Source organism: Quercus lobata, chromosome 12 (assembly GCF_001633185.2).
Source record: "Quercus lobata isolate SW786 chromosome 12, ValleyOak3.0 Primary Assembly, whole genome shotgun sequence".
Taxonomy (NCBI): Eukaryota; Viridiplantae; Streptophyta; class Magnoliopsida; order Fagales; family Fagaceae; genus Quercus; species Quercus lobata.
This window is the reverse complement of record NC_044915.1, coordinates 10,507,370-10,517,963: the sequence shown is the minus strand read 5'-3', so window position 1 is coordinate 10,517,963 and position 10,594 is coordinate 10,507,370. Positions and strand designations below refer to the sequence as shown.

At 37.1% G+C, this 10,594-nt stretch overlaps 1 pseudogene; it reads left to right on the top strand.

The window, feature by feature from the left end:
• Positions 1-6,398: 6,398 nt before the first annotated feature.
• Positions 6,399-7,034, top strand: LOC115970218 (annotated as a pseudogene).
• The last annotated feature ends 3,560 nt before the right edge of the window (positions 7,035-10,594 follow it).

Genomic DNA, 10,594 nt, shown 5'->3' with positions numbered 1-10,594 from the left:
ACCGATCTGGATGCCTCTACTGAAATTGTGCCTCGCTTCGTTTAACGGTAGTGGCATCTATAGCACCCATAACAGAGAAATGGTCGGACACGGGAAAGGGAATAGAAAAATGGCGTAAAATCTGCATAATAGCCGAAGGGAAAATGAGCTTATCACAGGTCCCCGAATCCTTATACACATCTATAATAGAAAGAATGAAATGAGAGGGAAAATCAATACTAAGATGCTCTAAAAGTGAAAGCAAAAACCGAGCACGGGGCTCTATAATAGAGTTATAATGAGATAAGGGATGTAAAACAAAAGTCATGACCATGTTAAGAAAACGAGGGCCTTTAGCAAAGCCCGAATAGTGAGTAAACAGATGCTCACCCCAATTAGAAGGGTGCTTACAAAAAGAAGAAATAAGCTTGTCTTTAGACATGGTCTTAAGACGATCATAACCAGGGCAGTTAGGATGCTCTACCTTAGGGACACGGAGCACATTGGATACAATATCTGGTGTGACAACAATGCACGTATCTTGAATGCGAGTAATAAAGAGAGGTACTAAAAGATCAAATCCATGCATGTTTAAGTAAAACTCCTGGATCAACACGGATGGACAGGTGACCGGGACGTCACACAGTGATCCCCATTCCCTACTGTAGATGATAGTGGGAAGGTTAATGTCGGAGAAGTTCGACAAAATGACTTGGCATTCAGAATGAATGCCTTGTCGGGAAAAGTTCTCAAAGAAGTTCGATTTGGCCTTCTCATCACAAAACCGGACAGAAAAAGGTGTAGGATCAGAAGAAGTGGATGCCCCGAAACTAAGAGGGTTTTGGGATGGAGTAGATTTACGTTTGGGTGTCATAGAAGCAGACTAATGAAAACAGAAGAGACAGGGAGGGAGAGAGACAATCAGAAAAGTCCCAAAGCAGTTCAAATATGTCAAAATATAATGAATAGGAAGAACGTATGCCTGGGAATGCACGAATATGTGACATGCAAAAGAAATTGCATCATGGGCTCAGCTCAATCCAATCCTACCAGCACACAATCAGATAACATATATAACACACATCTAAATGCATGAAAATATATTTATAATGCACATGAGATGCAATGCATGAATTTTTAAGATCAAAAACTACAAAACCCATCCCAAAATTTTCACAAACCTCATCATTTTGAGAAAATCCCAAATATTTTCCAAAAACCTCAATTTTTAGGTCAAAAGATGTGAAAATGCATGAAAATGAAGGATGGAGACACTTACCAAGTGAAGAAAACTTGATTAAGGCTAAAAAATCCTTTGAGGAAGAGGTTGGAAGTGAAAGAGAGAGGTATTGGGAGGTGAGAAGTCAAGAGAGATCGAGAGAGATCGAGCGAAAATGAGAGCTGAATCGCGCTGACCCTATTTATAGCACCTCAGTAATTCTAAATAGATCGAGAGGTGTCGAGGTTTAATAGGGTTAATAGATGTAGTTGTCGAGCAGGTGTCCAAAGGTGTCCAAGGCAAATAGAAGCTCGATGGATCGAGATAGCTGTCGAGAAGCTATTAAGGGGACATAAAGTTTGTCGATCGATCGACCTAGCTATCGAGAGGTGTCGAGATTGTGATAAAAAGCAATTGACGAGCTCGATAGATAAGCTAGGTGTTGAAAGGTATTGAGGAACTGTCGAGATTGCTTAAAAATAGTTTTTTCAAAGAGGAGAAAAACACATACATGAATGCAATCAAACATGCAACTCAAACCAAGGATCCAAACAACATTATGAACTCTTAAAATCACCTCTCAACAAAAAATTGGTAAGCATTTTGATCCCAAAACACATACACACACTAAACAAGTCTAACCAATTTTATATTTCAAAAACAAGTCAAGACAGTTTAGTGAGCATTCATTAAGACATGTAAATCTTGTGATGGCCAAATCACGTTGTACCTACATATGTATCAAGAGTAGTAAAGAATATTGCATGTTGTGTGTGAAAAACATTGCAAGATTGCATAAGCGTCTACATGTTATGACGATTTGAGATAGGAGAAAATCACTTTTAACTCACACACAATCATAATTGTTTAATGAGGACTATCACTTTCAAGGTACATCCTATAACTCCCACATCTCCTAGAATACATGCTTCAATAATATATAAAACATTTTTATTCTTTTGCTTTTTATTTTTCTTTGCATATTTTTCTTTTTAAGCAAACCATGCATGGGCATATAAGAGATAGAAAAGAAAACTCAATTATGTTAAGCATTTGACATTCTACTTTTACAATGCCAAAGCATGCAAATGTCATTTTATGATTGACAGGCAACAGTGGTGAGATGGTTATTTATGCCTTTCTTTTAGGATTTTCTAGTTCTTCCCGTCAAAAAGAGTGATACAAGTGTTAAGTACAAGAGATCACTTAACCTTACTCATCACAAACACGAGCCACAAAACTCTGTTTCAATGGCCATCCAAGGTACACAAGTACCAATGTACACAAACATACACTGTTTTTGTATTTTTCTGATTTTTCAATTATTTATTTATTTATTTTTATATGAAAAACAAAATAAACCAAAACTGAAGAGAAAATAAACAAAAACAAATTAAACAAAGCAATGTATAAAACTAGATTGACTTAAAACAATAAAGCAAAACACACAAGTAATGCAAACAAAAACAAGAAGAGGAGAGAGAAAAAGTGACAGAATCACTTGTAACCCTTTTCCTTTTACACCTTGGAAGAACCTTTTCATTTAGTGAACCTTTAATCTGGTGGTGAGGGGGAAGAATTGAAACTGTTCAAGTTTGAAAGAAACATAAGGGCTTTAAGAAGATCTTTAAGGGGAGCAAAAGATGATGGAAATTGATTCTGGTTTCCCGATACAATCATGCCGTTCCTCTATTGAGTGGCTAGCCATTTGTAGCAATTTGGTCGAGTGTGATCGGCTGCTCCATAGTGATGACAGAGATGCTGCTTCTTCTGTTTAGACTTTTGAGAATTAGCCTTCTTAGCACTAGAGTTTTTAACTTCTTTCTTATCTTGCTTAGGGGGTGCTCCTAAGATAGATTTACCTTTGTCTATGTTCTCACTAGCTAAGTTATTTTTAACAGTATTGTTCTCAGTTTCAATATTATTAGCAGGAGGAACAAAAACAGTAGTACTAGTAGAAGCAATACTAGGAGAAGAGAAATCGTACCCTAAATCGGTTCGATCAGAAGTAGATTTCTGAAGAATAAGTATCTTATCGAGCTTAGCACTTGAAGTCCTTTTCAGCTGAGCTTTGACTTGGAACAGTTCTGCCTCAAGCTTCTTGGTCTTCTCAGCCAAGAAATTGTTCTCAAATCTTAGTGCTCTAATAGTTTGATTGGCTTTATCAAACTTTGTAGAGATTTTCTCTCGCTCAAGCTCCACATCACTAAGCTTCTTGGTGGTCAACCTATACAACTTCTCATGCTTTTCTGAGACCTTGTACAACTTTGCATAAACTGTGTGGATGTCATCTTGTTCATCCATCTTCTCAAACTTAGACTCCACCAATTCCTCTTCTTCATCCACTTCATCTTCAACAATCCCCTCAGTAGGATTGAAAGTGGCAGTGAAGCATTCAGGATTTTGTCACCCTCATTGTTGGAATCATCCTTAGGCTCAGTGTCGCTTAAAGTAGTAGCAAGTGTCTTGCTCTTCCCAATGGTCTTGAGGTATGTAGGGCACTCTTGTTTCATATGACCAAAACCATAACACCCAAAGCACTTTGGTCCTGAGGAAACAGTATACTGACCACTATCCCTAGCATCCTTCTTCCCTTTGTCTTGGCTCTTAGATTGAGAAGAATTTGACTGTCTACGGTCCTTGTTGAAGCTCTTTGCATTGGCATTCTTCATGACCTTCTTGAATTGCCAGGTGATGTAGGACTTCATCTTGCTCTTGTTCGATTTCCCGATCCTTGTCAAACCCAACTTATAGGTTTGCAGATTTCCAACTAGCTTAGTTAAAGGAATTTTGTCGATATCCTTTAATTCCCCGATCGTGGTGATCTTGGCATGGAATCTCTCGAATAGAGATCTAAGCACCTTTCTTACAATCTTGGGTTCAAGAATGGTTTCCCTAAGATTAAACGTTGAGTTCACTATGTCCTTGAGCTTGGCATAAAACTCATTAAACGACTCATCTTCCTCCATCTTAATCTCTTCAATGCTTATAGGGAGCCTCTGAAGATTTGACAGCCTTGGTTCCTTCATAGGTTGTCTGGAGGATGGTCCATGCTTCCTTCACAGTTTCAGTGGAGGATATCTTCTTGAATTCCTCATTTGTGATTGCATTGAATAGAGCATTCAATACCCTGCTGTTGAAGTTTACCGCCTTGATCTTAGCATCATCCCAATCGGCCGGCGCTTCCGTAGGCTTGGTCCAGCCTATCTCCACAGCTTGCCACATTTTCTCATCTAAAGACTGCAAGAAAGCTCTTGTGCGTACTTTCTAGTATGCATAGTTAGTGCCATCATATAATGGAGGTATAATGAGAGACTGTCCTCTATCCATGACAAACAGGGGTCAATGGATCACACAGAAAAGATTAAAACCTAATCAGAATATGCCTGCTCTAATGCCACTTGATAGACCAAAAATGTATTGACTCCTTTGTGATAAATTAATTGATTAATTGGCCAAGTTTATTAATTAATCAAATTAACATGCAAGAAGCGTGGTAGCACAAACAAATTACCAATTAAACTGAGTATGCAGCGGAAAATAAATTGACACGGTGATTTATTTACGAATGGGGAAAACCTACACGGCAAAAACCCAACGGGTGATTTTAAGGTCACCACTCTCGAGAATCCACTATTATCAAAACAAGCTATTATAAGTAAATGAATCTTAGTACCTTATACCAACCTACAGTTGAACCCTTACCCCAATACCCAATTGGACTTGTTCTATAGTGACAATCTCTCTTTTTCAATGCACGGCTCCCAGTACGTAAATAACCAATTACGCGAATCTCAATACGCGACTTGATCACCAACTAAAGAAGGATGTTGGTTGCAAAGTTCTTCTGTTCATCACACGATAAAGATCATGAAGTTGCTTGGTTACAAAACCGTACGGGGTACAAACACAGAAACTTCTTCAAGAACTAGGGCAAACTAGGTTTCCGGTCACACTCCTTGAATTGTGCTTTTGTGCAATTGTGTGTGTCACCTGTTTCAGCCCTTAAAATAATCCTTATATATATTTAGGGTTGTGAGAAAAGAAAGCCCAAACATAAAATCACGAATTCGACGAAAAACAGACTCGAAAATCTGAGTTTCATAAACCTCAACAAATACCCTATCTGTCGAGCTGTTGTCGAGCCATGGGATTCAGACAGCTCTAAGTCTCGATAGATACTAGCCATCGAGTTTTAATGAACAACACTTTCTGACTTGGTTCTTGGATAGACTTGCATGGATTTAACACTTGAACTTGAAACCTTATTTCTTGAAGCATTAAACACATCTTAGATCTACCCAATTATAAGTAAAGTGCGTTTTGTCAAAAGATTAGCCAATTACATAAAATAGTGACATATGTTCCTAAGATTGAATCACATATGTCCTAACACAAAGTCAAGAGGATTTCTTGTTGAAAGAAAGTTTTCAAGAAGACTAAGCTTTGGAGAAATTCTGTCTTAAGAATTCGATTCATCTTCCAACCAAAGTCAAGAAATGTCAAGAGGATTTTTTGTTCAAAGAAAGTTTTCAAGAAGACCAAGCTTTGGAGAAATTCTGTCCTAAGAATTCGATTCATCTTCCAACCAAAGTCAAGAGGATTTCTTGCTCAAGTCAAGTTCAAAGAAGATAGAATCAGATGAGTATTCTTTTGTAAAAGAATCGAAACAGAGATTTTCACTACTTGATTAATACAAAAATTATATTTGTGACACCTTTTTCAATTTGTTTGATTTGCAAACTTTGTGAAAAAATTTGTTTGATTTGCAAACTTTGTGAAAAATTTATTAGGTTTCCAGATTTATGACCTCTTATTTTCACACGTGTTATGAACAAAATCTTGAAGTAGGGCTTTGGTGCTTTCATGCTTGTTCATATTGTCTATGTGTTCTGCCCTAGAAAGCACGGATATGGGACACAAGTCGAGTATGGACATGACACAAGTAATTTTTGAAAAATTATATTATTAAACAATTGGTACGACGTCCCTTGTAAGACACGAGTACGACACATATATGACAGGGGTACAACATCCAAATTATATTATCCAATTCTCTTGAAATTTCTTTAATTCAGTATTGCGCACAAACTATTTGTTAGAATGCCACACACAAGTTCATATTGCGTAAATCATTGTGTGAACTTCATGTGTACTCTAGCCTAGCACATGCGCTGTCATCATACATGGTTAGGAGTGCATGGACTTACTTGATTGCCTTGCAACTACCTGTTCTGGAGACTGGAGCTGCTGTGTTTATTGATGATCTGTCAGAGAAGGACCTTGATAGACGTTTGTGGAAGGGTTATTCAGAAGCAGCTGAAGTAAAAAATACTGCAAAAATGCATATCAAATGGTGTCAAGTTTCACCAAGCTAAAGTTATCAAGGTTATTCCTTAGGAGCCTAAATCTTTGTTGATTTGCAATGATAGTTTCACAGTTCAGGCTGCCATGGTTCTCGTTGTGACTGGCTTTTCTAGATGCCTTGTTCAGTATGACAAGCCCTATAATCCTGGTTACTGAGTGGCTTATGGGATTTTGGCTGAGTTTGAAGAACACCCATTTGATGTAGACAAAATGGTTTTCATGGACCAGAGAGATTCAAATCTGAACAAAGAGGAGCTGAAAGAGAGAAATTGCAGGATCCCCACTTTTCTATATGCAATTCCCTTCTCGTCTCACAGGATATTAAGTTTTTTAGGAAACTTCCCTAGTTGCTCTTCCTGGAGTGCCTTTGGAAGATATCAAGGAAAGAATGGTGGCTAGATTAAGGCACCCGGACATAAAAGTGAAAAGCATTAAAGAGGATGAGCGTTGTGTCATTCAAATCTATTAAGGTTATTTTCAGTGGCCTTTTCTCTTTGGCTACTCATTATGTTATAAGAGGAAGAGTTCTGTTATGCCGATTGAAACCTGCCAGAATTTTTTTTTAGGTTCAAAGAAAACTTGTCAGATTATGTTAGTAATAATAGCACTGGAATCAAACCAATAAATTTAATTTCTTTTACCACTTCTTCCTATTCATTTGTTTTGCCTCTTTGCATCGAGCCTGTATGGAGGGCTTACATTTTCCGAAATTAAAAAAAAAAAAAATTGGATTTTTAATTGAAATAATTCAACAATTCTTTTGGATAAGAAGTTTCATTTACTAATCTACTTCGTTCAGTTGTCTGAAAAAAAAAAAAAAAAAAAAAAAAAAAAAAAAAAAAAAAACAGCCATTGGGCTTAGAAGGCCACATAAATAAAGATAAACCACCATCGGTATTCAGAGTGTGCTCCCAGGATCCTCTCTACATCAAGTTTTCTCTATTTTTTCCATTGCACAATTTGTTTTTTAGATTTAACATTCTACAAATTGCCTTGTCAAAATTTTAAGTGATTGACAATTTGTACACTTTTTTTAAATTTATAAAATTTAATTTGAATCATAGATCACTTTCAAATGGAGACCATCATTTTCCCCTTGATAAGTTGGATCAGAGCCTAGGACCTAGGTTGCATGAACACACCATTTTTGGCATTGTGTCGGTGTCGGACACCAAAACGGGTATGACTCGCCGGATTCCGGTGTCCGGCGAGTGTTTTTTTGTTTTTGTTTTTGTTTTTTTTGTTTTTTTTTTTTCGCTTCTCTGACACAGCTTTGACATGCTAGTAATGAAAAAAAGAAAAGAAAATCACAAATTTTGACAGATGGACTTACCAATACCATTGATTTTGTGATATACCCTAAAACCCACATCTTAAGTTCTGAACCCACCCTATCTCTAACCTTTGCCTGCTGCTGCTGCCCTTTGTCCCTTGTCGGAGCTAGATCGGGCCGATCAGCGAGCTGCATAAACGTCGACGCCGTGCCGTATCCCTTTCGATCTCTCTCTCTCTTGGTGTGGACAACAGGTTCGACCTCTTCTCTAGTTCTCTTCTCTCTCTCTCTCTCTTTTTTTTTTCCAAATATTAATTTGGTGAATGGGTCATGGGTGTACTGTTACTCACTTATTTATATAAGTTATAACGTGTTTTTTTTTTTTTTTTAATCCCACTCTCACAATCTCACCATCCCAGTGTCACTGTTACTGTGTTTCTTTACTCAGCCTTTTGTTTTGTCTCATAAATTATAATGTTTATTATGAATTTAGTGATTTTTGTTTTTAGGTGTCCTACTATAATGTTTATTTATTTATTTGATGTTGAACTTGTTATCCTTTTATGGTTTGTACTCTAAATATTTTATGTGTATTATTGTACTACTTTGGGTGTTAGTTTACTTATTTGTAGTTCTTACATAATTTAAATTCTAGACATAAACGTATTTTATGTCTAAAAATATAAAAAAAATATGCCTAAATATAAAATTTAATTAATTATTTAACCGCCGTGTCCTTATTTTTCAAAAATTGCCGTATCCCCGTGTCCATGTCTGTGCAACATAGCCCAGGACTTTGTACAATGATAAGAATGTAGCATTAAGTTGATGCAATTCACCTAACGCAATTTTTTTTTTTTGGTTGCAAGATTAAAATTATCAATAGGCAGCATTTTGTATAAGAATGTGTTCATCTATATTCAGAAAAGAAAAGAAAAAAAAAAAAAACCAGTATATATTCATCTTTTAACTTTTTTTTTTTTAACTTGATTACATATAACACTTAACAGACATTACGCACAAACTCCAGCTGACACAATTATTTTAAAATCCACATGCATTACATCAAATCAGAAAGTACAATCACACTAATTAACTTCTATTAGACTTGCATTACAACTTCAAAACCAAGGTAAAGAACTTATAAAATGATGTGGCCTTGGGATGACCCATGTGAAATCACGACTCTCGGAGAATTCTTAAGGCCTTTTTTATGAAAAAAATTTAATTTATTTTTTTAGATTTTCACTTAAAAAAAAAAAAAAAAAAACACTATTATCATATTGTGTTCATTGCTAATAACAAATTCTCTTAAGAACCCTTTTGAGACTTGGTTAATTTTTCAAAAAACTTATTATTTTGTTTGTGTTAACAACTAGTATGTATATAAAGCTACAAAAATTTAAAAATAAAACAAAGAAATGAGTAGATAGTGTTCAATATATCGTTTCCGCCACCTCTGATAAACTCATATGTCAGTATAAGCTTGTACTTCTCTCCTAGCTGGTACTTTGGGGTACCATGATGGATAGGACCGAAGGATGCCACTCTTGGTTCATAGTTCATCTCGAAATTAATTATTGCCATTTCGCAGAGAGAATAATTAACCTTCTGTATATTTGTGGTTGGATATTGACTCATCAAATTTTCCCCTGCCTCCGTTACCGTTTTAAACCTGGTTTCCTGCAAGCGTTTTGGGAATGAAACCCTCTGACTGTGCCTCCTCAGCAGGTTGGTCGTGGTCACTGCTGGTTTCCCCTGCTTCTCTTAGGCAACGTTCCATGTTCTAGAATTTAATTTATATATACTTGATAGTGCATTGAAACTTTGCTTGAGAAATTTAAGACTCTTGCATTTTTTTTTTTTCTTTTGATGAATAAGCAAGAATTTTTGGAACATAAATACAGAGATATTACAAAGAACAAGCAGCTTAAAAGATCAGCCGCAAACACTCCTTACTGTCTAGATACTGTCTAGATCACAAACCAACTACTGCATGTACTTTAGGCCAACATGTTTGTAAGGTTGAATTTATTCAACCATCTAATTGGTTTTATTCCGTGCCAAATTTGCTTGTAATTCAGCATTTAGTAACCCTGTATTTAGGTGGGTTTGATGTAAGGGTAGTGAGTGAGATAGAGTGAAGTTTGCTCAAGAGTGTGCAAGAAAACAGAGTCTCGCGGCTGGGTCTCGCGGGTGACTCGCGGCTTCAAGCCGCCAGAAGCAACCTCACGTGCCAAGCATGCTGGAAGGTGAACAGTCTGCTAGCTGGAGCACTACAGGACAAAACAGGACAACTGGCCATACGGTTATCTCGCGACTGGATCTCGCGACTCAGTCAAGCCGCGAGGTCAAGCCGCGAGCCACCCCTGTTTTGTAGAATTCTGACGTTTCACATTCCTCTCCACTCCAGTATAAATACCCCTATTACCCACGATTGAAAGAGAGCTTCCAGAGAGAATTTTGAGAGAGAAACCCTAAAGAAAAACCAGATTGTTTCACCCACAATCTCTACCTTAGAATCTCTTCAAATTCCTCACTCTCTTCCTCTCCATTGTCAAATCCTTGAGAGGCATTATACCAAACCTGGTTCTCACCATCATCATCACTGTGAGACAGTTGTTTGGATTTCTGGGAAGCAGTTAGGAAGGAGCCAATCTTCATTGGTTGATGCTATGGTCTAGTAGCGGAATCCGGGAAGCTAGAAAAGAAAAAGGTTCGGCGCAACCTCGTTGGAGCAAGAAGCTTGGAGGGCT